At 53.1% G+C, this 18,319-nt stretch overlaps 52 non-coding genes across 52 annotated transcripts; all 52 read left to right on the top strand.

Moving 5' to 3' along the window:
* Positions 1-15: 15 nt before the first annotated feature.
* Positions 16-134, top strand: LOC126729910 (5S ribosomal RNA). Its single transcript, XR_007657207.1, has one exon. It is a non-coding gene; the product is annotated as a 5S ribosomal RNA (ribosomal RNA).
* A 235-nt stretch (positions 135-369) lies between these two features.
* LOC126729909 (5S ribosomal RNA) lies at positions 370-488 on the top strand. The gene has a single exon (XR_007657206.1). It is a non-coding gene; the product is annotated as a 5S ribosomal RNA (ribosomal RNA).
* Positions 489-723: 235 nt separating this feature from the next.
* Positions 724-842, top strand: LOC126729906 (5S ribosomal RNA). Its single transcript, XR_007657205.1, has one exon. It is a non-coding gene; the product is annotated as a 5S ribosomal RNA (ribosomal RNA).
* A 235-nt stretch (positions 843-1,077) lies between these two features.
* Positions 1,078-1,196, top strand: LOC126729905 (5S ribosomal RNA). Its single transcript, XR_007657204.1, has one exon. It is a non-coding gene; the product is annotated as a 5S ribosomal RNA (ribosomal RNA).
* Positions 1,197-1,431: 235 nt separating this feature from the next.
* On the top strand, positions 1,432-1,550 carry LOC126731147 (5S ribosomal RNA). Its single transcript, XR_007658405.1, has one exon. It is a non-coding gene; the product is annotated as a 5S ribosomal RNA (ribosomal RNA).
* A 235-nt stretch (positions 1,551-1,785) lies between these two features.
* Positions 1,786-1,904, top strand: LOC126729904 (5S ribosomal RNA). Its single transcript, XR_007657203.1, has one exon. It is a non-coding gene; the product is annotated as a 5S ribosomal RNA (ribosomal RNA).
* A 235-nt stretch (positions 1,905-2,139) lies between these two features.
* LOC126729903 (5S ribosomal RNA) lies at positions 2,140-2,258 on the top strand. The gene has a single exon (XR_007657202.1). It is a non-coding gene; the product is annotated as a 5S ribosomal RNA (ribosomal RNA).
* A 235-nt stretch (positions 2,259-2,493) lies between these two features.
* Positions 2,494-2,612, top strand: LOC126729902 (5S ribosomal RNA). The gene has a single exon (XR_007657201.1). It is a non-coding gene; the product is annotated as a 5S ribosomal RNA (ribosomal RNA).
* Positions 2,613-2,847: 235 nt separating this feature from the next.
* Positions 2,848-2,966, top strand: LOC126731146 (5S ribosomal RNA). Its single transcript, XR_007658404.1, has one exon. It is a non-coding gene; the product is annotated as a 5S ribosomal RNA (ribosomal RNA).
* A 235-nt stretch (positions 2,967-3,201) lies between these two features.
* Positions 3,202-3,320, top strand: LOC126729901 (5S ribosomal RNA). Its single transcript, XR_007657200.1, has one exon. It is a non-coding gene; the product is annotated as a 5S ribosomal RNA (ribosomal RNA).
* A 235-nt stretch (positions 3,321-3,555) lies between these two features.
* On the top strand, positions 3,556-3,674 carry LOC126729900 (5S ribosomal RNA). Its single transcript, XR_007657199.1, has one exon. It is a non-coding gene; the product is annotated as a 5S ribosomal RNA (ribosomal RNA).
* Positions 3,675-3,909: 235 nt separating this feature from the next.
* On the top strand, positions 3,910-4,028 carry LOC126729899 (5S ribosomal RNA). Its single transcript, XR_007657198.1, has one exon. It is a non-coding gene; the product is annotated as a 5S ribosomal RNA (ribosomal RNA).
* A 235-nt stretch (positions 4,029-4,263) lies between these two features.
* Positions 4,264-4,382, top strand: LOC126731145 (5S ribosomal RNA). Its single transcript, XR_007658403.1, has one exon. It is a non-coding gene; the product is annotated as a 5S ribosomal RNA (ribosomal RNA).
* Positions 4,383-4,617: 235 nt separating this feature from the next.
* LOC126731289 (5S ribosomal RNA) lies at positions 4,618-4,736 on the top strand. The gene has a single exon (XR_007658540.1). It is a non-coding gene; the product is annotated as a 5S ribosomal RNA (ribosomal RNA).
* Positions 4,737-4,971: 235 nt separating this feature from the next.
* LOC126729897 (5S ribosomal RNA) lies at positions 4,972-5,090 on the top strand. The gene has a single exon (XR_007657196.1). It is a non-coding gene; the product is annotated as a 5S ribosomal RNA (ribosomal RNA).
* A 235-nt stretch (positions 5,091-5,325) lies between these two features.
* LOC126729896 (5S ribosomal RNA) lies at positions 5,326-5,444 on the top strand. The gene has a single exon (XR_007657195.1). It is a non-coding gene; the product is annotated as a 5S ribosomal RNA (ribosomal RNA).
* A 235-nt stretch (positions 5,445-5,679) lies between these two features.
* On the top strand, positions 5,680-5,798 carry LOC126731144 (5S ribosomal RNA). The gene has a single exon (XR_007658402.1). It is a non-coding gene; the product is annotated as a 5S ribosomal RNA (ribosomal RNA).
* Positions 5,799-6,033: 235 nt separating this feature from the next.
* LOC126729895 (5S ribosomal RNA) lies at positions 6,034-6,152 on the top strand. The gene has a single exon (XR_007657194.1). It is a non-coding gene; the product is annotated as a 5S ribosomal RNA (ribosomal RNA).
* A 235-nt stretch (positions 6,153-6,387) lies between these two features.
* LOC126729894 (5S ribosomal RNA) lies at positions 6,388-6,506 on the top strand. Its single transcript, XR_007657193.1, has one exon. It is a non-coding gene; the product is annotated as a 5S ribosomal RNA (ribosomal RNA).
* Positions 6,507-6,741: 235 nt separating this feature from the next.
* On the top strand, positions 6,742-6,860 carry LOC126729893 (5S ribosomal RNA). The gene has a single exon (XR_007657192.1). It is a non-coding gene; the product is annotated as a 5S ribosomal RNA (ribosomal RNA).
* Positions 6,861-7,095: 235 nt separating this feature from the next.
* Positions 7,096-7,214, top strand: LOC126729892 (5S ribosomal RNA). Its single transcript, XR_007657191.1, has one exon. It is a non-coding gene; the product is annotated as a 5S ribosomal RNA (ribosomal RNA).
* Positions 7,215-7,449: 235 nt separating this feature from the next.
* Positions 7,450-7,568, top strand: LOC126731143 (5S ribosomal RNA). Its single transcript, XR_007658401.1, has one exon. It is a non-coding gene; the product is annotated as a 5S ribosomal RNA (ribosomal RNA).
* A 235-nt stretch (positions 7,569-7,803) lies between these two features.
* Positions 7,804-7,922, top strand: LOC126729891 (5S ribosomal RNA). Its single transcript, XR_007657190.1, has one exon. It is a non-coding gene; the product is annotated as a 5S ribosomal RNA (ribosomal RNA).
* Positions 7,923-8,157: 235 nt separating this feature from the next.
* On the top strand, positions 8,158-8,276 carry LOC126729890 (5S ribosomal RNA). The gene has a single exon (XR_007657189.1). It is a non-coding gene; the product is annotated as a 5S ribosomal RNA (ribosomal RNA).
* Positions 8,277-8,511: 235 nt separating this feature from the next.
* LOC126731142 (5S ribosomal RNA) lies at positions 8,512-8,630 on the top strand. The gene has a single exon (XR_007658400.1). It is a non-coding gene; the product is annotated as a 5S ribosomal RNA (ribosomal RNA).
* Positions 8,631-8,865: 235 nt separating this feature from the next.
* On the top strand, positions 8,866-8,984 carry LOC126729889 (5S ribosomal RNA). The gene has a single exon (XR_007657188.1). It is a non-coding gene; the product is annotated as a 5S ribosomal RNA (ribosomal RNA).
* A 235-nt stretch (positions 8,985-9,219) lies between these two features.
* LOC126729888 (5S ribosomal RNA) lies at positions 9,220-9,338 on the top strand. The gene has a single exon (XR_007657187.1). It is a non-coding gene; the product is annotated as a 5S ribosomal RNA (ribosomal RNA).
* A 235-nt stretch (positions 9,339-9,573) lies between these two features.
* Positions 9,574-9,692, top strand: LOC126729886 (5S ribosomal RNA). The gene has a single exon (XR_007657185.1). It is a non-coding gene; the product is annotated as a 5S ribosomal RNA (ribosomal RNA).
* A 235-nt stretch (positions 9,693-9,927) lies between these two features.
* Positions 9,928-10,046, top strand: LOC126731141 (5S ribosomal RNA). The gene has a single exon (XR_007658399.1). It is a non-coding gene; the product is annotated as a 5S ribosomal RNA (ribosomal RNA).
* A 235-nt stretch (positions 10,047-10,281) lies between these two features.
* On the top strand, positions 10,282-10,400 carry LOC126729885 (5S ribosomal RNA). The gene has a single exon (XR_007657184.1). It is a non-coding gene; the product is annotated as a 5S ribosomal RNA (ribosomal RNA).
* A 235-nt stretch (positions 10,401-10,635) lies between these two features.
* On the top strand, positions 10,636-10,754 carry LOC126729884 (5S ribosomal RNA). The gene has a single exon (XR_007657183.1). It is a non-coding gene; the product is annotated as a 5S ribosomal RNA (ribosomal RNA).
* A 235-nt stretch (positions 10,755-10,989) lies between these two features.
* Positions 10,990-11,108, top strand: LOC126731139 (5S ribosomal RNA). Its single transcript, XR_007658397.1, has one exon. It is a non-coding gene; the product is annotated as a 5S ribosomal RNA (ribosomal RNA).
* Positions 11,109-11,343: 235 nt separating this feature from the next.
* LOC126729883 (5S ribosomal RNA) lies at positions 11,344-11,462 on the top strand. The gene has a single exon (XR_007657182.1). It is a non-coding gene; the product is annotated as a 5S ribosomal RNA (ribosomal RNA).
* Positions 11,463-11,697: 235 nt separating this feature from the next.
* LOC126729882 (5S ribosomal RNA) lies at positions 11,698-11,816 on the top strand. The gene has a single exon (XR_007657181.1). It is a non-coding gene; the product is annotated as a 5S ribosomal RNA (ribosomal RNA).
* A 236-nt stretch (positions 11,817-12,052) lies between these two features.
* LOC126729880 (5S ribosomal RNA) lies at positions 12,053-12,171 on the top strand. Its single transcript, XR_007657180.1, has one exon. It is a non-coding gene; the product is annotated as a 5S ribosomal RNA (ribosomal RNA).
* A 235-nt stretch (positions 12,172-12,406) lies between these two features.
* Positions 12,407-12,525, top strand: LOC126731138 (5S ribosomal RNA). Its single transcript, XR_007658396.1, has one exon. It is a non-coding gene; the product is annotated as a 5S ribosomal RNA (ribosomal RNA).
* A 235-nt stretch (positions 12,526-12,760) lies between these two features.
* LOC126729879 (5S ribosomal RNA) lies at positions 12,761-12,879 on the top strand. The gene has a single exon (XR_007657179.1). It is a non-coding gene; the product is annotated as a 5S ribosomal RNA (ribosomal RNA).
* Positions 12,880-13,114: 235 nt separating this feature from the next.
* On the top strand, positions 13,115-13,233 carry LOC126731533 (5S ribosomal RNA). Its single transcript, XR_007658778.1, has one exon. It is a non-coding gene; the product is annotated as a 5S ribosomal RNA (ribosomal RNA).
* A 235-nt stretch (positions 13,234-13,468) lies between these two features.
* LOC126731137 (5S ribosomal RNA) lies at positions 13,469-13,587 on the top strand. The gene has a single exon (XR_007658395.1). It is a non-coding gene; the product is annotated as a 5S ribosomal RNA (ribosomal RNA).
* Positions 13,588-13,822: 235 nt separating this feature from the next.
* Positions 13,823-13,941, top strand: LOC126729878 (5S ribosomal RNA). Its single transcript, XR_007657178.1, has one exon. It is a non-coding gene; the product is annotated as a 5S ribosomal RNA (ribosomal RNA).
* Positions 13,942-14,176: 235 nt separating this feature from the next.
* LOC126729877 (5S ribosomal RNA) lies at positions 14,177-14,295 on the top strand. The gene has a single exon (XR_007657177.1). It is a non-coding gene; the product is annotated as a 5S ribosomal RNA (ribosomal RNA).
* A 235-nt stretch (positions 14,296-14,530) lies between these two features.
* LOC126729876 (5S ribosomal RNA) lies at positions 14,531-14,649 on the top strand. The gene has a single exon (XR_007657176.1). It is a non-coding gene; the product is annotated as a 5S ribosomal RNA (ribosomal RNA).
* Positions 14,650-14,884: 235 nt separating this feature from the next.
* Positions 14,885-15,003, top strand: LOC126731136 (5S ribosomal RNA). Its single transcript, XR_007658394.1, has one exon. It is a non-coding gene; the product is annotated as a 5S ribosomal RNA (ribosomal RNA).
* Positions 15,004-15,238: 235 nt separating this feature from the next.
* On the top strand, positions 15,239-15,357 carry LOC126729874 (5S ribosomal RNA). The gene has a single exon (XR_007657174.1). It is a non-coding gene; the product is annotated as a 5S ribosomal RNA (ribosomal RNA).
* Positions 15,358-15,592: 235 nt separating this feature from the next.
* On the top strand, positions 15,593-15,711 carry LOC126729873 (5S ribosomal RNA). Its single transcript, XR_007657173.1, has one exon. It is a non-coding gene; the product is annotated as a 5S ribosomal RNA (ribosomal RNA).
* Positions 15,712-15,946: 235 nt separating this feature from the next.
* Positions 15,947-16,065, top strand: LOC126729872 (5S ribosomal RNA). The gene has a single exon (XR_007657172.1). It is a non-coding gene; the product is annotated as a 5S ribosomal RNA (ribosomal RNA).
* Positions 16,066-16,300: 235 nt separating this feature from the next.
* LOC126731135 (5S ribosomal RNA) lies at positions 16,301-16,419 on the top strand. The gene has a single exon (XR_007658393.1). It is a non-coding gene; the product is annotated as a 5S ribosomal RNA (ribosomal RNA).
* Positions 16,420-16,654: 235 nt separating this feature from the next.
* LOC126729871 (5S ribosomal RNA) lies at positions 16,655-16,773 on the top strand. The gene has a single exon (XR_007657171.1). It is a non-coding gene; the product is annotated as a 5S ribosomal RNA (ribosomal RNA).
* Positions 16,774-17,008: 235 nt separating this feature from the next.
* On the top strand, positions 17,009-17,127 carry LOC126729870 (5S ribosomal RNA). Its single transcript, XR_007657170.1, has one exon. It is a non-coding gene; the product is annotated as a 5S ribosomal RNA (ribosomal RNA).
* A 235-nt stretch (positions 17,128-17,362) lies between these two features.
* LOC126729869 (5S ribosomal RNA) lies at positions 17,363-17,481 on the top strand. The gene has a single exon (XR_007657169.1). It is a non-coding gene; the product is annotated as a 5S ribosomal RNA (ribosomal RNA).
* Positions 17,482-17,716: 235 nt separating this feature from the next.
* Positions 17,717-17,835, top strand: LOC126731132 (5S ribosomal RNA). The gene has a single exon (XR_007658391.1). It is a non-coding gene; the product is annotated as a 5S ribosomal RNA (ribosomal RNA).
* Positions 17,836-18,070: 235 nt separating this feature from the next.
* LOC126729868 (5S ribosomal RNA) lies at positions 18,071-18,189 on the top strand. The gene has a single exon (XR_007657168.1). It is a non-coding gene; the product is annotated as a 5S ribosomal RNA (ribosomal RNA).
* Positions 18,190-18,319: the final 130 nt, after the last annotated feature.

Genomic DNA, 18,319 nt, shown 5'->3' with positions numbered 1-18,319 from the left:
CGCGCTTATGCTGATGGGTGCGATCATACCAACACTAATGCACCGGATCCCATCAGAACTCCGCAGTTAAGCGTGTTTGGGCGAGAGTAGTACTAGGATGGGTGACCTCCTGGGAAGTCCTCGTGTTGCACCCCTCTCTTTTTCTTCGGATTTTTTTTTTTTGTCGCCGGGCTTACCGTTTACGGCGGTCCAGCACGCTCGCTTCGTAGGCTTAGTCTGCCCCAGGCCAAAAATACGAGCCGCTGATCTCGTTTTGGGTGCTGATTTGGTGGCGGCGATCTGGAAATGCCCTCGGGCTGCAGCTCCCTGGTGTTAGAGTGCATCGCTGCATTCGGATCCTTTATAAGGATTTAACGCGCTTATGCTGATGGGTGCGATCATACCAACACTAATGCACCGGATCCCATCAGAACTCCGCAGTTAAGCGTGTTTGGGCGAGAGTAGTACTAGGATGGGTGACCTCCTGGGAAGTCCTCGTGTTGCACCCCTCTCTTTTTCTTCGGATTTTTTTTTTTTGTCGCCGGGCTTACCGTTTACGGCGGTCCAGCACGCTCGCTTCGTAGGCTTAGTCTGCCCCAGGCCAAAAATACGAGCCGCTGATCTCGTTTTGGGTGCTGATTTGGTGGCGGCGATCTGGAAATGCCCTCGGGCTGCAGCTCCCTGGTGTTAGAGTGCATCGCTGCATTCGGATCCTTTATAAGGATTTAACGCGCTTATGCTGATGGGTGCGATCATACCAACACTAATGCACCGGATCCCATCAGAACTCCGCAGTTAAGCGTGTTTGGGCGAGAGTAGTACTAGGATGGGTGACCTCCTGGGAAGTCCTCGTGTTGCACCCCTCTCTTTTTCTTCGGATTTTTTTTTTTTGTCGCCGGGCTTACCGTTTACGGCGGTCCAGCACGCTCGCTTCGTAGGCTTAGTCTGCCCCAGGCCAAAAATACGAGCCGCTGATCTCGTTTTGGGTGCTGATTTGGTGGCGGCGATCTGGAAATGCCCTCGGGCTGCAGCTCCCTGGTGTTAGAGTCCATCGCTGCATTCGGATCCTTTATAAGGATTTAACGCGCTTATGCTGATGGGTGCGATCATACCAACACTAATGCACCGGATCCCATCAGAACTCCGCAGTTAAGCGTGTTTGGGCGAGAGTAGTACTAGGATGGGTGACCTCCTGGGAAGTCCTCGTGTTGCACCCCTCTCTTTTTCTTCGGATTTTTTTTTTTTGTCGCCGGGCTTACCGTTTACGGCGGTCCAGCACGCTCGCTTCGTAGGCTTAGTCTGCCCCAGGCCAAAAATACGAGCCGCTGATCTCGTTTTGGGTGCTGATTTGGTGGCGGCGATCTGGAAATGCCCTCGGGCTGCAGCTCCCTGGTGTTAGAGTCCATCGCTGCATTCGGATCCTTTATAAGGATTTAACGCGCTTATGCTGATGGGTGCGATCATACCAACACTAATGCACCGGATCCCATCAGAACTCCGCAGTTAAGCGTGTTTGGGCGAGAGTAGTACTAGGATGGGTGACCTCCGGGGAAGTCCTCGTGTTGCACCCCTCTCTTTTTCTTCGGATTTTTTTTTTTTGTCGCCGGGCTTACCGTTTACGGCGGTCCAGCACGCTCGCTTCGTAGGCTTAGTCTGCCCCAGGCCAAAAATACGAGCCGCTGATCTCGTTTTGGGTGCTGATTTGGTGGCGGCGATCTGGAAATGCCCTCGGGCTGCAGCTCCCTGGTGTTAGAGTGCATCGCTGCATTCGGATCCTTTATAAGGATTTAACGCGCTTATGCTGATGGGTGCGATCATACCAACACTAATGCACCGGATCCCATCAGAACTCCGCAGTTAAGCGTGTTTGGGCGAGAGTAGTACTAGGATGGGTGACCTCCTGGGAAGTCCTCGTGTTGCACCCCTCTCTTTTTCTTCGGATTTTTTTTTTTTGTCGCCGGGCTTACCGTTTACGGCGGTCCAGCACGCTCGCTTCGTAGGCTTAGTCTGCCCCAGGCCAAAAATACGAGCCGCTGATCTCGTTTTGGGTGCTGATTTGGTGGCGGCGATCTGGAAATGCCCTCGGGCTGCAGCTCCCTGGTGTTAGAGTGCATCGCTGCATTCGGATCCTTTATAAGGATTTAACGCGCTTATGCTGATGGGTGCGATCATACCAACACTAATGCACCGGATCCCATCAGAACTCCGCAGTTAAGCGTGTTTGGGCGAGAGTAGTACTAGGATGGGTGACCTCCTGGGAAGTCCTCGTGTTGCACCCCTCTCTTTTTCTTCGGATTTTTTTTTTTTGTCGCCGGGCTTACCGTTTACGGCGGTCCAGCACGCTCGCTTCGTAGGCTTAGTCTGCCCCAGGCCAAAAATACGAGCCGCTGATCTCGTTTTGGGTGCTGATTTGGTGGCGGCGATCTGGAAATGCCCTCGGGCTGCAGCTCCCTGGTGTTAGAGTGCATCGCTGCATTCGGATCCTTTATAAGGATTTAACGCGCTTATGCTGATGGGTGCGATCATACCAACACTAATGCACCGGATCCCATCAGAACTCCGCAGTTAAGCGTGTTTGGGCGAGAGTAGTACTAGGATGGGTGACCTCCTGGGAAGTCCTCGTGTTGCACCCCTCTCTTTTTCTTCGGATTTTTTTTTTTTGTCGCCGGGCTTACCGTTTACGGCGGTCCAGCACGCTCGCTTCGTAGGCTTAGTCTGCCCCAGGCCAAAAATACGAGCCGCTGATCTCGTTTTGGGTGCTGATTTGGTGGCGGCGATCTGGAAATGCCCTCGGGCTGCAGCTCCCTGGTGTTAGAGTCCATCGCTGCATTCGGATCCTTTATAAGGATTTAACGCGCTTATGCTGATGGGTGCGATCATACCAACACTAATGCACCGGATCCCATCAGAACTCCGCAGTTAAGCGTGTTTGGGCGAGAGTAGTACTAGGATGGGTGACCTCCGGGGAAGTCCTCGTGTTGCACCCCTCTCTTTTTCTTCGGATTTTTTTTTTTTGTCGCCGGGCTTACCGTTTACGGCGGTCCAGCACGCTCGCTTCGTAGGCTTAGTCTGCCCCAGGCCAAAAATACGAGCCGCTGATCTCGTTTTGGGTGCTGATTTGGTGGCGGCGATCTGGAAATGCCCTCGGGCTGCAGCTCCCTGGTGTTAGAGTGCATCGCTGCATTCGGATCCTTTATAAGGATTTAACGCGCTTATGCTGATGGGTGCGATCATACCAACACTAATGCACCGGATCCCATCAGAACTCCGCAGTTAAGCGTGTTTGGGCGAGAGTAGTACTAGGATGGGTGACCTCCTGGGAAGTCCTCGTGTTGCACCCCTCTCTTTTTCTTCGGATTTTTTTTTTTTGTCGCCGGGCTTACCGTTTACGGCGGTCCAGCACGCTCGCTTCGTAGGCTTAGTCTGCCCCAGGCCAAAAATACGAGCCGCTGATCTCGTTTTGGGTGCTGATTTGGTGGCGGCGATCTGGAAATGCCCTCGGGCTGCAGCTCCCTGGTGTTAGAGTGCATCGCTGCATTCGGATCCTTTATAAGGATTTAACGCGCTTATGCTGATGGGTGCGATCATACCAACACTAATGCACCGGATCCCATCAGAACTCCGCAGTTAAGCGTGTTTGGGCGAGAGTAGTACTAGGATGGGTGACCTCCTGGGAAGTCCTCGTGTTGCACCCCTCTCTTTTTCTTCGGATTTTTTTTTTTTGTCGCCGGGCTTACCGTTTACGGCGGTCCAGCACGCTCGCTTCGTAGGCTTAGTCTGCCCCAGGCCAAAAATACGAGCCGCTGATCTCGTTTTGGGTGCTGATTTGGTGGCGGCGATCTGGAAATGCCCTCGGGCTGCAGCTCCCTGGTGTTAGAGTGCATCGCTGCATTCGGATCCTTTATAAGGATTTAACGCGCTTATGCTGATGGGTGCGATCATACCAACACTAATGCACCGGATCCCATCAGAACTCCGCAGTTAAGCGTGTTTGGGCGAGAGTAGTACTAGGATGGGTGACCTCCTGGGAAGTCCTCGTGTTGCACCCCTCTCTTTTTCTTCGGATTTTTTTTTTTTGTCGCCGGGCTTACCGTTTACGGCGGTCCAGCACGCTCGCTTCGTAGGCTTAGTCTGCCCCAGGCCAAAAATACGAGCCGCTGATCTCGTTTTGGGTGCTGATTTGGTGGCGGCGATCTGGAAATGCTCTCGGGCTGCAGCTCCCTGGTGTTAGAGTCCATCGCTGCATTCGGATCCTTTATAAGGATTTAACGCGCTTATGCTGATGGGTGCGATCATACCAACACTAATGCACCGGATCCCATCAGAACTCCGCAGTTAAGCGTGTTTGGGCGAGAGTAGTACTAGGATGGGTGACCTCCGGGGAAGTCCTCGTGTTGCACCCCTCTCTTTTTCTTCGGATTTTTTTTTTTTGTCGCCGGGCTTACCGTTTACGGCGGTCCAGCACGCTCGCTTCGTAGGCTTAGTCTGCCCCAGGCCAAAAATACGAGCCGCTGATCTCGTTTTGGGTGCTGATTTGGTGGCGGCGATCTGGAAATGCCCTCGGGCTGCAGCTCCCTGGTGTTAGAGTGCATCGCTGCATTCGGATCCTTTATAAGGATTTAACGCGCTTATGCTGATGGGTGCGATCATACCAACACTAATGCATCGGATCCCATCAGAACTCCGCAGTTAAGCGTGTTTGGGCGAGAGTAGTACTAGGATGGGTGACCTCCTGGGAAGTCCTCGTGTTGCACCCCTCTCTTTTTCTTCGGATTTTTTTTTTTTGTCGCCGGGCTTACCGTTTACGGCGGTCCAGCACGCTCGCTTCGTAGGCTTAGTCTGCCCCAGGCCAAAAATACGAGCCGCTGATCTCGTTTTGGGTGCTGATTTGGTGGCGGCGATCTGGAAATGCCCTCGGGCTGCAGCTCCCTGGTGTTAGAGTGCATCGCTGCATTCGGATCCTTTATAAGGATTTAACGCGCTTATGCTGATGGGTGCGATCATACCAACACTAATGCACCGGATCCCATCAGAACTCCGCAGTTAAGCGTGTTTGGGCGAGAGTAGTACTAGGATGGGTGACCTCCTGGGAAGTCCTCGTGTTGCACCCCTCTCTTTTTCTTCGGATTTTTTTTTTTTGTCGCCGGGCTTACCGTTTACGGCGGTCCAGCACGCTCGCTTCGTAGGCTTAGTCTGCCCCAGGCCAAAAATACGAGCCGCTGATCTCGTTTTGGGTGCTGATTTGGTGGCGGCGATCTGGAAATGCCCTCGGGCTGCAGCTCCCTGGTGTTAGAGTCCATCGCTGCATTCGGATCCTTTATAAGGATTTAACGCGCTTATGCTGATGGGTGCGATCATACCAACACTAATGCACCGGATCCCATCAGAACTCCGCAGTTAAGCGTGTTTGGGCGAGAGTAGTACTAGGATGGGTGACCTCCTGGGAAGTCCTCGTGTTGCACCCCTCTCTTTTTCTTCGGATTTTTTTTTTTTGTCGCCGGGCTTACCGTTTACGGCGGTCCAGCACGCTCGCTTCGTAGGCTTAGTCTGCCCCAGGCCAAAAATACGAGCCGCTGATCTCGTTTTGGGTGCTGATTTGGTGGCGGCGATCTGGAAATGCCCTCGGGCTGCAGCTCCCTGGTGTTAGAGTCCATCGCTGCATTCGGATCCTTTATAAGGATTTAACGCGCTTATGCTGATGGGTGCGATCATACCAACACTAATGCACCGGATCCCATCAGAACTCCGCAGTTAAGCGTGTTTGGGCGAGAGTAGTACTAGGATGGGTGACCTCCGGGGAAGTCCTCGTGTTGCACCCCTCTCTTTTTCTTCGGATTTTTTTTTTTTGTCGCCGGGCTTACCGTTTACGGCGGTCCAGCACGCTCGCTTCGTAGGCTTAGTCTGCCCCAGGCCAAAAATACGAGCCGCTGATCTCGTTTTGGGTGCTGATTTGGTGGCGGCGATCTGGAAATGCCCTCGGGCTGCAGCTCCCTGGTGTTAGAGTGCATCGCTGCATTCGGATCCTTTATAAGGATTTAACGCGCTTATGCTGATGGGTGCGATCATACCAACACTAATGCACCGGATCCCATCAGAACTCCGCAGTTAAGCGTGTTTGGGCGAGAGTAGTACTAGGATGGGTGACCTCCTGGGAAGTCCTCGTGTTGCACCCCTCTCTTTTTCTTCGGATTTTTTTTTTTTGTCGCCGGGCTTACCGTTTACGGCGGTCCAGCACGCTCGCTTCGTAGGCTTAGTCTGCCCCAGGCCAAAAATACGAGCCGCTGATCTCGTTTTGGGTGCTGATTTGGTGGCGGCGATCTGGAAATGCCCTCGGGCTGCAGCTCCCTGGTGTTAGAGTGCATCGCTGCATTCGGATCCTTTATAAGGATTTAACGCGCTTATGCTGATGGGTGCGATCATACCAACACTAATGCACCGGATCCCATCAGAACTCCGCAGTTAAGCGTGTTTGGGCGAGAGTAGTACTAGGATGGGTGACCTCCTGGGAAGTCCTCGTGTTGCACCCCTCTCTTTTTCTTCGGATTTTTTTTTTTTGTCGCCGGGCTTACCGTTTACGGCGGTCCAGCACGCTCGCTTCGTAGGCTTAGTCTGCCCCAGGCCAAAAATACGAGCCGCTGATCTCGTTTTGGGTGCTGATTTGGTGGCGGCGATCTGGAAATGCCCTCGGGCTGCAGCTCCCTGGTGTTAGAGTGCATCGCTGCATTCGGATCCTTTATAAGGATTTAACGCGCTTATGCTGATGGGTGCGATCATACCAACACTAATGCACCGGATCCCATCAGAACTCCGCAGTTAAGCGTGTTTGGGCGAGAGTAGTACTAGGATGGGTGACCTCCTGGGAAGTCCTCGTGTTGCACCCCTCTCTTTTTCTTCGGATTTTTTTTTTTTGTCGCCGGGCTTACCGTTTACGGCGGTCCAGCACGCTCGCTTCGTAGGCTTAGTCTGCCCCAGGCCAAAAATACGAGCCGCTGATCTCGTTTTGGGTGCTGATTTGGTGGCGGCGATCTGGAAATGCCCTCGGGCTGCAGCTCCCTGGTGTTAGAGTGCATCGCTGCATTCGGATCCTTTATAAGGATTTAACGCGCTTATGCTGATGGGTGCGATCATACCAACACTAATGCACCGGATCCCATCAGAACTCCGCAGTTAAGCGTGTTTGGGCGAGAGTAGTACTAGGATGGGTGACCTCCTGGGAAGTCCTCGTGTTGCACCCCTCTCTTTTTCTTCGGATTTTTTTTTTTTGTCGCCGGGCTTACCGTTTACGGCGGTCCAGCACGCTCGCTTCGTAGGCTTAGTCTGCCCCAGGCCAAAAATACGAGCCGCTGATCTCGTTTTGGGTGCTAATTTGGTGGCGGCGATCTGGAAATGCCCTCGGGCTGCAGCTCCCTGGTGTTAGAGTCCATCGCTGCATTCGGATCCTTTATAAGGATTTAACGCGCTTATGCTGATGGGTGCGATCATACCAACACTAATGCACCGGATCCCATCAGAACTCCGCAGTTAAGCGTGTTTGGGCGAGAGTAGTACTAGGATGGGTGACCTCCGGGGAAGTCCTCGTGTTGCACCCCTCTCTTTTTCTTCGGATTTTTTTTTTTTGTCGCCGGGCTTACCGTTTACGGCGGTCCAGCACGCTCGCTTCGTAGGCTTAGTCTGCCCCAGGCCAAAAATACGAGCCGCTGATCTCGTTTTGGGTGCTGATTTGGTGGCGGCGATCTGGAAATGCCCACGGGCTGCAGCTCCCTGGTGTTAGAGTGCATCGCTGCATTCGGATCCTTTATAAGGATTTAACGCGCTTATGCTGATGGGTGCGATCATACCAACACTAATGCACCGGATCCCATCAGAACTCCGCAGTTAAGCGTGTTTGGGCGAGAGTAGTACTAGGATGGGTGACCTCCTGGGAAGTCCTCGTGTTGCACCCCTCTCTTTTTCTTCGGATTTTTTTTTTTTGTCGCCGGGCTTACCGTTTACGGCGGTCCAGCACGCTCGCTTCGTAGGCTTAGTCTGCCCCAGGCCAAAAATACGAGCCGCTGATCTCGTTTTGGGTGCTGATTTGGTGGCGGCGATCTGGAAATGCCCTCGGGCTGCAGCTCCCTGGTGTTAGAGTGCATCGCTGCATTCGGATCCTTTATAAGGATTTAACGCGCTTATGCTGATGGGTGCGATCATACCAACACTAATGCACCGGATCCCATCAGAACTCCGCAGTTAAGCGTGTTTGGGCGAGAGTAGTACTAGGATGGGTGACCTCCTGGGAAGTCCTCGTGTTGCACCCCTCTCTTTTTCTTCGGATTTTTTTTTTTTGTCGCCGGGCTTACCGTTTACGGCGGTCCAGCACGCTCGCTTCGTAGGCTTAGTCTGCCCCAGGCCAAAAATACGAGCCGCTGATCTCGTTTTGGGTGCTGATTTGGTGGCGGCTATCTGGAAATGCCCTCGGGCTGCAGCTCCCTGGTGTTAGAGTCCATCGCTGCATTCGGATCCTTTATAAGGATTTAACGCGCTTATGCTGATGGGTGCGATCATACCAACACTAATGCACCGGATCCCATCAGAACTCCGCAGTTAAGCGTGTTTGGGCGAGAGTAGTACTAGGATGGGTGACCTCCGGGGAAGTCCTCGTGTTGCACCCCTCTCTTTTTCTTCGGATTTTTTTTTTTTGTCGCCGGGCTTACCGTTTACGGCGGTCCAGCACGCTCGCTTCGTAGGCTTAGTCTGCCCCAGGCCAAAAATACGAGCCGCTGATCTCGTTTTGGGTGCTGATTTGGTGGCGGCGATCTGGAAATGCCCTCGGGCTGCAGCTCCCTGGTGTTAGAGTGCATCGCTGCATTCGGATCCTTTATAAGGATTTAACGCGCTTATGCTGATGGGTGCGATCATACCAACACTAATGCACCGGATCCCATCAGAACTCCGCAGTTAAGCGTGTTTGGGCGAGAGTAGTACTAGGATGGGTGACCTCCTGGGAAGTCCTCGTGTTGCACCCCTCTCTTTTTCTTCGGATTTTTTTTTTTTGTCGCCGGGCTTACCGTTTACGGCGGTCCAGCACGCTCGCTTCGTAGGCTTAGTCTGCCCCAGGCCAAAAATACGAGCCGCTGATCTCGTTTTGGGTGCTGATTTGGTGGCGGCGATCTGGAAATGCCCTCGGGCTGCAGCTCCCTGGTGTTAGAGTGCATCGCTGCATTCGGATCCTTTATAAGGATTTAACGCGCTTATGCTGATGGGTGCGATCATACCAACACTAATGCACCGGATCCCATCAGAACTCCGCAGTTAAGCGTGTTTGGGCGAGAGTAGTACTAGGATGGGTGACCTCCTGGGAAGTCCTCGTGTTGCACCCCTCTCTTTTTCTTCGGATTTTTTTTTTTTGTCGCCGGGCTTACCGTTTACGGCGGTCCAGCACGCTCGCTTCGTAGGCTTAGTCTGCCCCAGGCCAAAAATACGAGCCGCTGATCTCGTTTTGGGTGCTGATTTGGTGGCGGCGATCTGGAAATGCCCTCGGGCTGCAGCTCCCTGGTGTTAGAGTCCATCGCTGCATTCGGATCCTTTATAAGGATTTAACGCGCTTATGCTGATGGGTGCGATCATACCAACACTAATGCACCGGATCCCATCAGAACTCCGCAGTTAAGCGTGTTTGGGCGAGAGTAGTACTAGGATGGGTGACCTCCTGGGAAGTCCTCGTGTTGCACCCCTCTCTTTTTCTTCGGATTTTTTTTTTTTGTCGCCGGGCTTACCGTTTACGGCGGTCCAGCACGCTCGCTTCGTAGGCTTAGTCTGCCCCAGGCCAAAAATACGAGCCGCTGATCTCGTTTTGGGTGCTGATTTGGTGGCGGCGATCTGGAAATGCCCTCGGGCTGCAGCTCCCTGGTGTTAGAGTCCATCGCTGCATTCGGATCCTTTATAAGGATTTAACGCGCTTATGCTGATGGGTGCGATCATACCAACACTAATGCACCGGATCCCATCAGAACTCCGCAGTTAAGCGTGTTTGGGCGAGAGTAGTACTAGGATGGGTGACCTCCGGGGAAGTCCTCGTGTTGCACCCCTCTCTTTTTCTTCGGATTTTTTTTTTTTGTCGCCGGGCTTACCGTTTACGGCGGTCCAGCACGCTCGCTTCGTAGGCTTAGTCTGCCCCAGGCCAAAAATACGAGCCGCTGATCTCGTTTTGGGTGCTGATTTGGTGGCGGCGATCTGGAAATGCCCTCGGGCTGCAGCTCCCTGGTGTTAGAGTGCATCGCTGCATTCGGATCCTTTATAAGGATTTAACGCGCTTATGCTGATGGGTGCGATCATACCAACACTAATGCACCGGATCCCATCAGAACTCCGCAGTTAAGCGTGTTTGGGCGAGAGTAGTACTAGGATGGGTGACCTCCTGGGAAGTCCTCGTGTTGCACCCCTCTCTTTTTCTTCGGATTTTTTTTTTTTGTCGCCGGGCTTACCGTTTACGGCGGTCCAGCACGCTCGGTTCGTAGGCTTAGTCTGCCCCAGGCCAAAAATACGAGCCGCTGATCTCGTTTTGGGTGCTGATTTGGTGGCGGCGATCTGGAAATGCCCTCGGGCTACAGCTCCCTGGTGTTAGAGTGCATCGCTGCATTCGGATCCTTTATAAGGATTTAACGCGCTTATGCTGATGGGTGCGATCATACCAACACTAATGCACCGGATCCCATCAGAACTCCGCAGTTAAGCGTGTTTGGGCGAGAGTAGTACTAGGATGGGTGACCTCCTGGGAAGTCCTCGTGTTGCACCCCTCTCTTTTTCTTCGGATTTTTTTTTTTTGTCGCCGGGCTTACCGTTTACGGCGGTCCAGCACGCTCGCTTCGTAGGCTTAGTCTGCCCCAGGCCAAAAATACGAGCCGCTGATCTCGTTTTGGGTGCTGATTTGGTGGCGGCGATCTGGAAATGCCCTCGGGCTGCAGCTCCCTGGTGTTAGAGTCCATCGCTGCATTCGGATCCTTTATAAGGATTTAACGCGCTGATGCTGATGGGTGCGATCATACCAACACTAATGCACCGGATCCCATCAGAACTCCGCAGTTAAGCGTGTTTGGGCGAGAGTAGTACTAGGATGGGTGACCTCCGGGGAAGTCCTCGTGTTGCACCCCTCTCTTTTTCTTCGGATTTTTTTTTTTTGTCGCCGGGCTTACCGTTTACGGCGGTCCAGCACGCTCGCTTCGTAGGCTTAGTCTGCCCCAGGCCAAAAATACGAGCCGCTGATCTCGTTTTGGGTGCTGATTTGGTGGCGGCGATCTGGAAATGCCCTCGGGCTGCAGCTCCCTGGTGTTAGAGTGCATCGCTGCATTCGGATCCTTTATAAGGATTTAACGCGCTTATGCTGATGGGTGCGATCATACCAACACTAATGCACCGGATCCCATCAGAACTCCGCAGTTAAGCGTGTTTGGGCGAGAGTAGTACTAGGATGGGTGACCTCCTGGGAAGTCCTCGTGTTGCACCCCTCTCTTTTTCTTCGGATTTTTTTTTTTTGTCGCCGGGCTTACCGTTTACGGCGGTCCAGCACGCTCGCTTCGTAGGCTTAGTCTGCCCCAGGCCAAAAATACGAGCCGCTGATCTCGTTTTGGGTGCTGATTTGGTGGCGGCGATCTGGAAATGCCTTCGGGCTGCAGCTCCCTGGTGTTAGAGTGCATCGCTGCATTCGGATCCTTTATAAGGATTTAACGCGCTTATGCTGATGGGTGCGATCATACCAACACTAATGCACCGGATCCCATCAGAACTCCGCAGTTAAGCGTGTTTGGGCGAGAGTAGTACTAGGATGGGTGACCTCCTGGGAAGTCCTCGTGTTGCACCCCTCTCTTTTTCTTCGGATTTTTTTTTTTTTGTCGCCGGGCTTACCGTTTACGGCGGTCCAGCACGCTCGCTTCGTAGGCTTAGTCTGCCCCAGGCCAAAAATACGAGCCGCTGATCTCGTTTTGGGTGCTGATTTGGTGGCGGCGATCTGGAAATGCCCTCGGGCTGCAGCTCCCTGGTGTTAGAGTCCATCGCTGCATTCGGATCCTTTATAAGGATTTAACGCGCTTATGCTGATGGGTGCGATCATACCAACACTAATGCACCGGATCCCATCAGAACTCCGCAGTTAAGCGTGTTTGGGCGAGAGTAGTACTAGGATGGGTGACCTCCTGGGAAGTCCTCGTGTTGCACCCCTCTCTTTTTCTTCGGATTTTTTTTTTTTGTCGCCGGGCTTACCGTTTACGGCGGTCCAGCACGCTCGCTTCGTAGGCTTAGTCTGCCCCAGGCCAAAAATACGAGCCGCTGATCTCGTTTTGGGTGCTGATTTGGTGGCGGCGATCTGGAAATGCCCTCGGGCTGCAGCTCCCTGGTGTTAGAGTCCATCGCTGCATTCGGATCCTTTATAAGGATTTAACGCGCTTATGCTGATGGGTGCGATCATACCAACACTAATGCACCGGATCCCATCAGAACTCCGCAGTTAAGCGTGTTTGGGCGAGAGTAGTACTAGGATGGGTGACCTCCGGGGAAGTCCTCGTGTTGCACCCCTCTCTTTTTCTTCGGATTTTTTTTTTTTGTCGCCGGGCTTACCGTTTACGGCGGTCCAGCACGCTCGCTTCGTAGGCTTAGTCTGCCCCAGGCCAAAAATACGAGCCGCTGATCTCGTTTTGGGTGCTGATTTGGTGGCGGCGATCTGGAAATGCCCTCGGGCTGCAGCTCCCTGGTGTTAGAGTGCATCGCTGCATTCGGATCCTTTATAAGGATTTAACGCGCTTATGCTGATGGGTGCGATCATACCAACACTAATGCACCGGATCCCATCAGAACTCCGCAGTTAAGCGTGTTTGGGCGAGAGTAGTACTAGGATGGGTGACCTCCTGGGAAGTCCTCGTGTTGCACCCCTCTCTTTTTCTTCGGATTTTTTTTTTTTGTCGCCGGGCTTACCGTTTACGGCGGTCCAGCACGCTCGGTTCGTAGGCTTAGTCTGCCCCAGGCCAAAAATACGAGCCGCTGATCTCGTTTTGGGTGCTGATTTGGTGGCGGCGATCTGGAAATGCCCTCGGGCTACAGCTCCCTGGTGTTAGAGTGCATCGCTGCATTCGGATCCTTTATAAGGATTTAACGCGCTTATGCTGATGGGTCCGATCATACCAACACTAATGCACCGGATCCCATCAGAACTCCGCAGTTAAGCGTGTTTGGGCGAGAGTAGTACTAGGATGGGTGACCTCCTGGGAAGTCCTCGTGTTGCACCCCTCTCTTTTTCTTCGGATTTTTTTTTTTTGTCGCCGGGCTTACCGTTTACGGCGGTCCAGCACGCTCGCTTCGTAGGCTTAGTCTGCCCCAGGCCAAAAATACGAGCCGCTGATCTCGTTTTGGGTGCTGATTTGGTGGCGGCGATCTGGAAATGCCCTCGGGCTGCAGCTCCCTGGTGTTAGAGTCCATCGCTGCATTCGGATCCTTTATAAGGATTTAACGCGCTTATGCTGATGGGTGCGATCATACCAACACTAATGCACCGGATCCCATCAGAACTCCGCAGTTAAGCGTGTTTGGGCGAGAGTAGTACTAGGATGGGTGACCTCCGGGGAAGTCCTCGTGTTGCACCCCTCTCTTTTTCTTCGGATTTTTTTTTTTTGTCGCCGGGCTTACCGTTTACGGCGGTCCAGCACGCTCGCTTCGTAGGCTTAGTCTGCCCCAGGCCAAAAATACGAGCCGCTGATCTCGTTTTGGGTGCTGATTTGGTGGCGGCGATCTGGAAATGCCCTCGGGCTGCAGCTCCCTGGTGTTAGAGTGCATCGCTGCATTCGGATCCTTTATAAGGATTTAACGCGCTTATGCTGATGGGTGCGATCATACCAACACTAATGCACCGGATCCCATCAGAACTCCGCAGTTAAGCGTGTTTGGGCGAGAGTAGTACTAGGATGGGTGACCTCCTGGGAAGTCCTCGTGTTGCACCCCTCTCTTTTTCTTCGGATTTTTTTTTTTTGTCGCCGGGCTTACCGTTTACGGCGGTCCAGCACGCTCGCTTCGTAGGCTTAGTCTGCCCCAGGCCAAAAATACGAGCCGCTGATCTCGTTTTGGGTGCTGATTTGGTGGCGGCGATCTGGAAATGCCCTCGGGCTGCAGCTCCCTGGTGTTAGAGTGCATCGCTGCATTCGGATCCTTTATAAGGATTTAACGCGCTTATGCTGATGGGTGCGATCATACCAACACTAATGCACCGGATCCCATCAGAACTCCGCAGTTAAGCGTGTTTGGGCGAGAGTAGTACTAGGATGGGTGACCTCCTGGGAAGTCCTCGTGTTGCACCCCTCTCTTTTTCTTCGGATTTTTTTTTTTTGTCGCCGGGCTTACCGTTTACGGCGGTCCAGCACGCTCGCTTCGTAGGCTTAGTCTGCCCCAGGCCAAAAATACGAGCCGCTGATCTCGTTTTGGGTGCTGATTTGGTGGCGGCGATCTGGAAATGCCCTCGGGCTGCAGCTCCCTGGTGTTAGAGTGCATCGCTGCATTCGGATCCTTTATAAGGATTTAACGCGCTTATGCTGATGGGTGCGATCATACCAACACTAATGCACCGGATCCCATCAGAACTCCGCAGTTAAGCGTGTTTGGGCGAGAGTAGTACTAGGATGGGTGACCTCCTGGGAAGTCCTCGTGTTGCACCCCTCTCTTTTTCTTCGGATTTTTTTTTTTTGTCGCCGGGCTTACCGTTTACGGCGGTCCAGCACGCTCGCTTCGTAGGCTTAGTCTGCCCCAGGCCAAAAATACGAGCCGCTGATCTCGTTTTGGGTGCTGATTTGGTGGCGGCGATCTGGAAATGCCCTCGGGCTGCAGCTCCCTGGTGTTAGAGTCCATCGCTGCATTCGGATCCTTTATAAGGATTTAACGCGCTTATGCTGATGGGTGCGATCATACCAACACTAATGCACCGGATCCCATCAGAACTCCGCAGTTAAGCGTGTTTGGGCGAGAGTAGTACTAGGATGGGTGACCTCCGGGGAAGTCCTCGTGTTGCACCCCTCTCTTTTTCTTCGGATTTTTTTTTTTTGTCGCCGGGCTTACCGTTTACGGCGGTCCAGCACGCTCGCTTCGTAGGCTTAGTCTGCCCCAGGCCAAAAATACGAGCCGCTGATCTCGTTTTGGGTGCTGATTTGGTGGCGGCGATCTGGAAATGCCCTCGGGCTGCAGCTCCCTGGTGTTAGAGTGCATCGCTGCATTCGGATCCTTTATAAGGATTTAACGCGCTTATGCTGATGGGTGCGATCATACCAACACTAATGCACCGGATCCCATCAGAACTCCGCAGTTAAGCGTGTTTGGGCGAGAGTAGTACTAGGATGGGTGACCTCCTGGGAAGTCCTCGTGTTGCACCCCTCTCTTTTTCTTCGGATTTTTTTTTTTTGTCGCCGGGCTTACCGTTTACGGCGGTCCAGCACGCTCGCTTCGTAGGCTTAGTCTGTCCCAGGCCAAAAATACGAGCCGCTGATCTCGTTTTGGGTGCTGATTTGGTGGCGGCGATCTGGAAATGCCCTCGGGCTGCAGCTCCCTGGTGTTAGAGTGCATCGCTGCATTCGGATCCTTTATAAGGATTTAACGCGCTTATGCTGATGGGTGCGATCATACCAACACTAATGCACCGGATCCCATCAGAACTCCGCAGTTAAGCGTGTTTGGGCGAGAGTAGTACTAGGATGGGTGACCTCCTGGGAAGTCCTCGTGTTGCACCCCTCTCTTTTTCTTCGGATTTTTTTTTTTTGTCGCCGGGCTTACCGTTTACGGCGGTCCAGCACGCTCGCTTCGTAGGCTTAGTCTGCCCCAGGCCAAAAATACGAGCCGCTGATCTCGTTTTGGGTGCTGATTTGGTGGCGGCGATCTGGAAATGCCCTCGGGCTGCAGCTCCCTGGTGTTAGAGTGCATCGCTGCATTCGGATCCTTTATAAGGATTTAACGCGCTTATGCTGATGGGTGCGATCATACCAACACTAATGCACCGGATCCCATCAGAACTCCGCAGTTAAGCGTGTTTGGGCGAGAGTAGTACTAGGATGGGTGACCTCCTGGGAAGTCCTCGTGTTGCACCCCTCTCTTTTTCTTCGGATTTTTTTTTTTTGTCGCCGGGCTTACCGTTTACGGCGGTCCAGCACGCTCGCTTCGTAGGCTTAGTCTGCCCCAGGCCAAAAATACGAGCCGCTGATCTCGTTTTGGGTGCTGATTTGGTGGCGGCGATCTGGAAATGCCCTCGGGCTGCAGCTCCCTGGTGTTAGAGTCCATCGCTGCATTCGGATCCTTTATAAGGATTTAACGCGCTTATGCTGATGGGTGCGATCATACCAACACTAATGCACCGGATCCCATCAGAACTCCGCAGTTAAGCGTGTTTGGGCGAGAGTAGTACTAGGATGGGTGACCTCCGGGGAAGTCCTCGTGTTGCACCCCTCTCTTTTTCTTCGGATTTTTTTTTTTTGTCGCCGGGCTTACCGTTTACGGCGGTCCAGCACGCTCGCTTCGTAGGCTTAGTCTGCCCCAGGCCAAAAATACGAGCCGCTGATCTCGTTTTGGGTGCTGATTTGGTGGCGGCGATCTGGAAATGCCCTCGGGCTGCAGCTCCCTGGTGTTAGAGTGCATCGCTGCATTCGGATCCTTTATAAGGATTTAACGCGCTTATGCTGATGGGTGCGATCATACCAACACTAATGCACCGGATCCCATCAGAACTCCGCAGTTAAGCGTGTTTGGGCGAGAGTAGTACTAGGATGGGTGACCTCCTGGGAAGTCCTCGTGTTGCACCCCTCTCTTTTTCTTCGGATTTTTTTTTTTTGTCGCCGGGCTTACCGTTTACGGCGGTCCAGCACGCTCGCTTCGTAGGCTTAGTCTGCCCCAGGCCAAAAATACGAGCCGCTGATCTCGTTTTGGGTGCTGATTTGGTGGCGGCGATCTGGAAATGCCCTCGGGCTGCAGCTCCCTGGTGTTAGAGTGCATCGCTGCATTCGGATCCTTTATAAGGATTTAACGCGCTTATGCTGATGGGTGCGATCATACCAACACTAATGCACCGGATCCCATCAGAACTCCGCAGTTAAGCGTGTTTGGGCGAGAGTAGTACTAGGATGGGTGACCTCCTGGGAAGTCCTCGTGTTGCACCCCTCTCTTTTTCTTCGGATTTTTTTTTTTTGTCGCCGGGCTTACCGTTTACGGCGGTCCAGCACGCTCGCTTCGTAGGCTTAGTCTGCCCCAGGCCAAAAATACGAGCCGCTGATCTCGTTTTGGGTGCTGATTTGGTGGCGGCGATCTGGAAATGCCCTCGGGCTGCAGCTCCCTGGTGTTAGAGTCCATCGCTGCATTCGGATCCTTTATAAGGATTTAACGCGCTTATGCTGATGGGTGCGATCATACCAACACTAATGCACCGGATCCCATCAGAACTCCGCAGTTAAGCGTGTTTGGGCGAGAGTAGTACTAGGATGGGTGACCTCCTGGGAAGTCCTCGTGTTGCACCCCTCTCTTTTTCTTCGGATTTTTTTTTTTTGTCGCCGGGCTTACCGTTTACGGCGGTCCAGCACGCTCGCTTCGTAGGCTTAGTCTGCCCCAGGCCAAAAATACGAGCCGCTGATCTCGTTTTGGGTGCTGATTTGGTGGCGGCGATCTGGAAATGCCCTCGGGCTGCAGCTCCCTGGTGTTAGAGTCCATCGCTGCATTCGGATCCTTTATAAGGATTTAACGCGCTTATGCTGATGGGTGCGATCATACCAACACTAATGCACCGGATCCCATCAGAACTCCGCAGTTAAGCGTGTTTGGGCGAGAGTAGTACTAGGATGGGTGACCTCCGGGGAAGTCCTCGTGTTGCACCCCTCTCTTTTTCTTCGGATTTTTTTTTTTTGTCGCCGGGCTTACCGTTTACGGCGGTCCAGCACGCTCGCTTCGTAGGCTTAGTCTGCCCCAGGCCAAAAATACGAGCCGCTGATCTCGTTTTGGGTGCTGATTTGGTGGCGGCGATCTGGAAATGCCCTCGGGCTGCAGCTCCCTGGTGTTAGAGTGCATCGCTGCATTCGGATCCTTTATAAGGATTTAACGCGCTTATGCTGATGGGTGCGATCATACCAACACTAATGCACCGGATCCCATCAGAACTCCGCAGTTAAGCGTGTTTGGGCGAGAGTAGTACTAGGATGGGTGACCTCCTGGGAAGTCCTCGTGTTGCACCCCTCTCTTTTTCTTCGGATTTTTTTTTTTTGTCGCCGGGCTTACCGTTTACGGCGGTCCAGCACGCTCGCTTCGTAGGCTTAGTCTGCCCCAGGCCAAAAATACGAGCCGCTGATCTCGTTTTGGGTGCTGA

This window comes from Quercus robur, chromosome 5 (genome assembly GCF_932294415.1).
Source record: "Quercus robur chromosome 5, dhQueRobu3.1, whole genome shotgun sequence".
Taxonomy (NCBI): Eukaryota; Viridiplantae; Streptophyta; class Magnoliopsida; order Fagales; family Fagaceae; genus Quercus; species Quercus robur.
The sequence above is the reverse complement of the archived record's forward strand: the minus strand, read 5'-3'. Positions and strand labels throughout refer to the sequence as shown.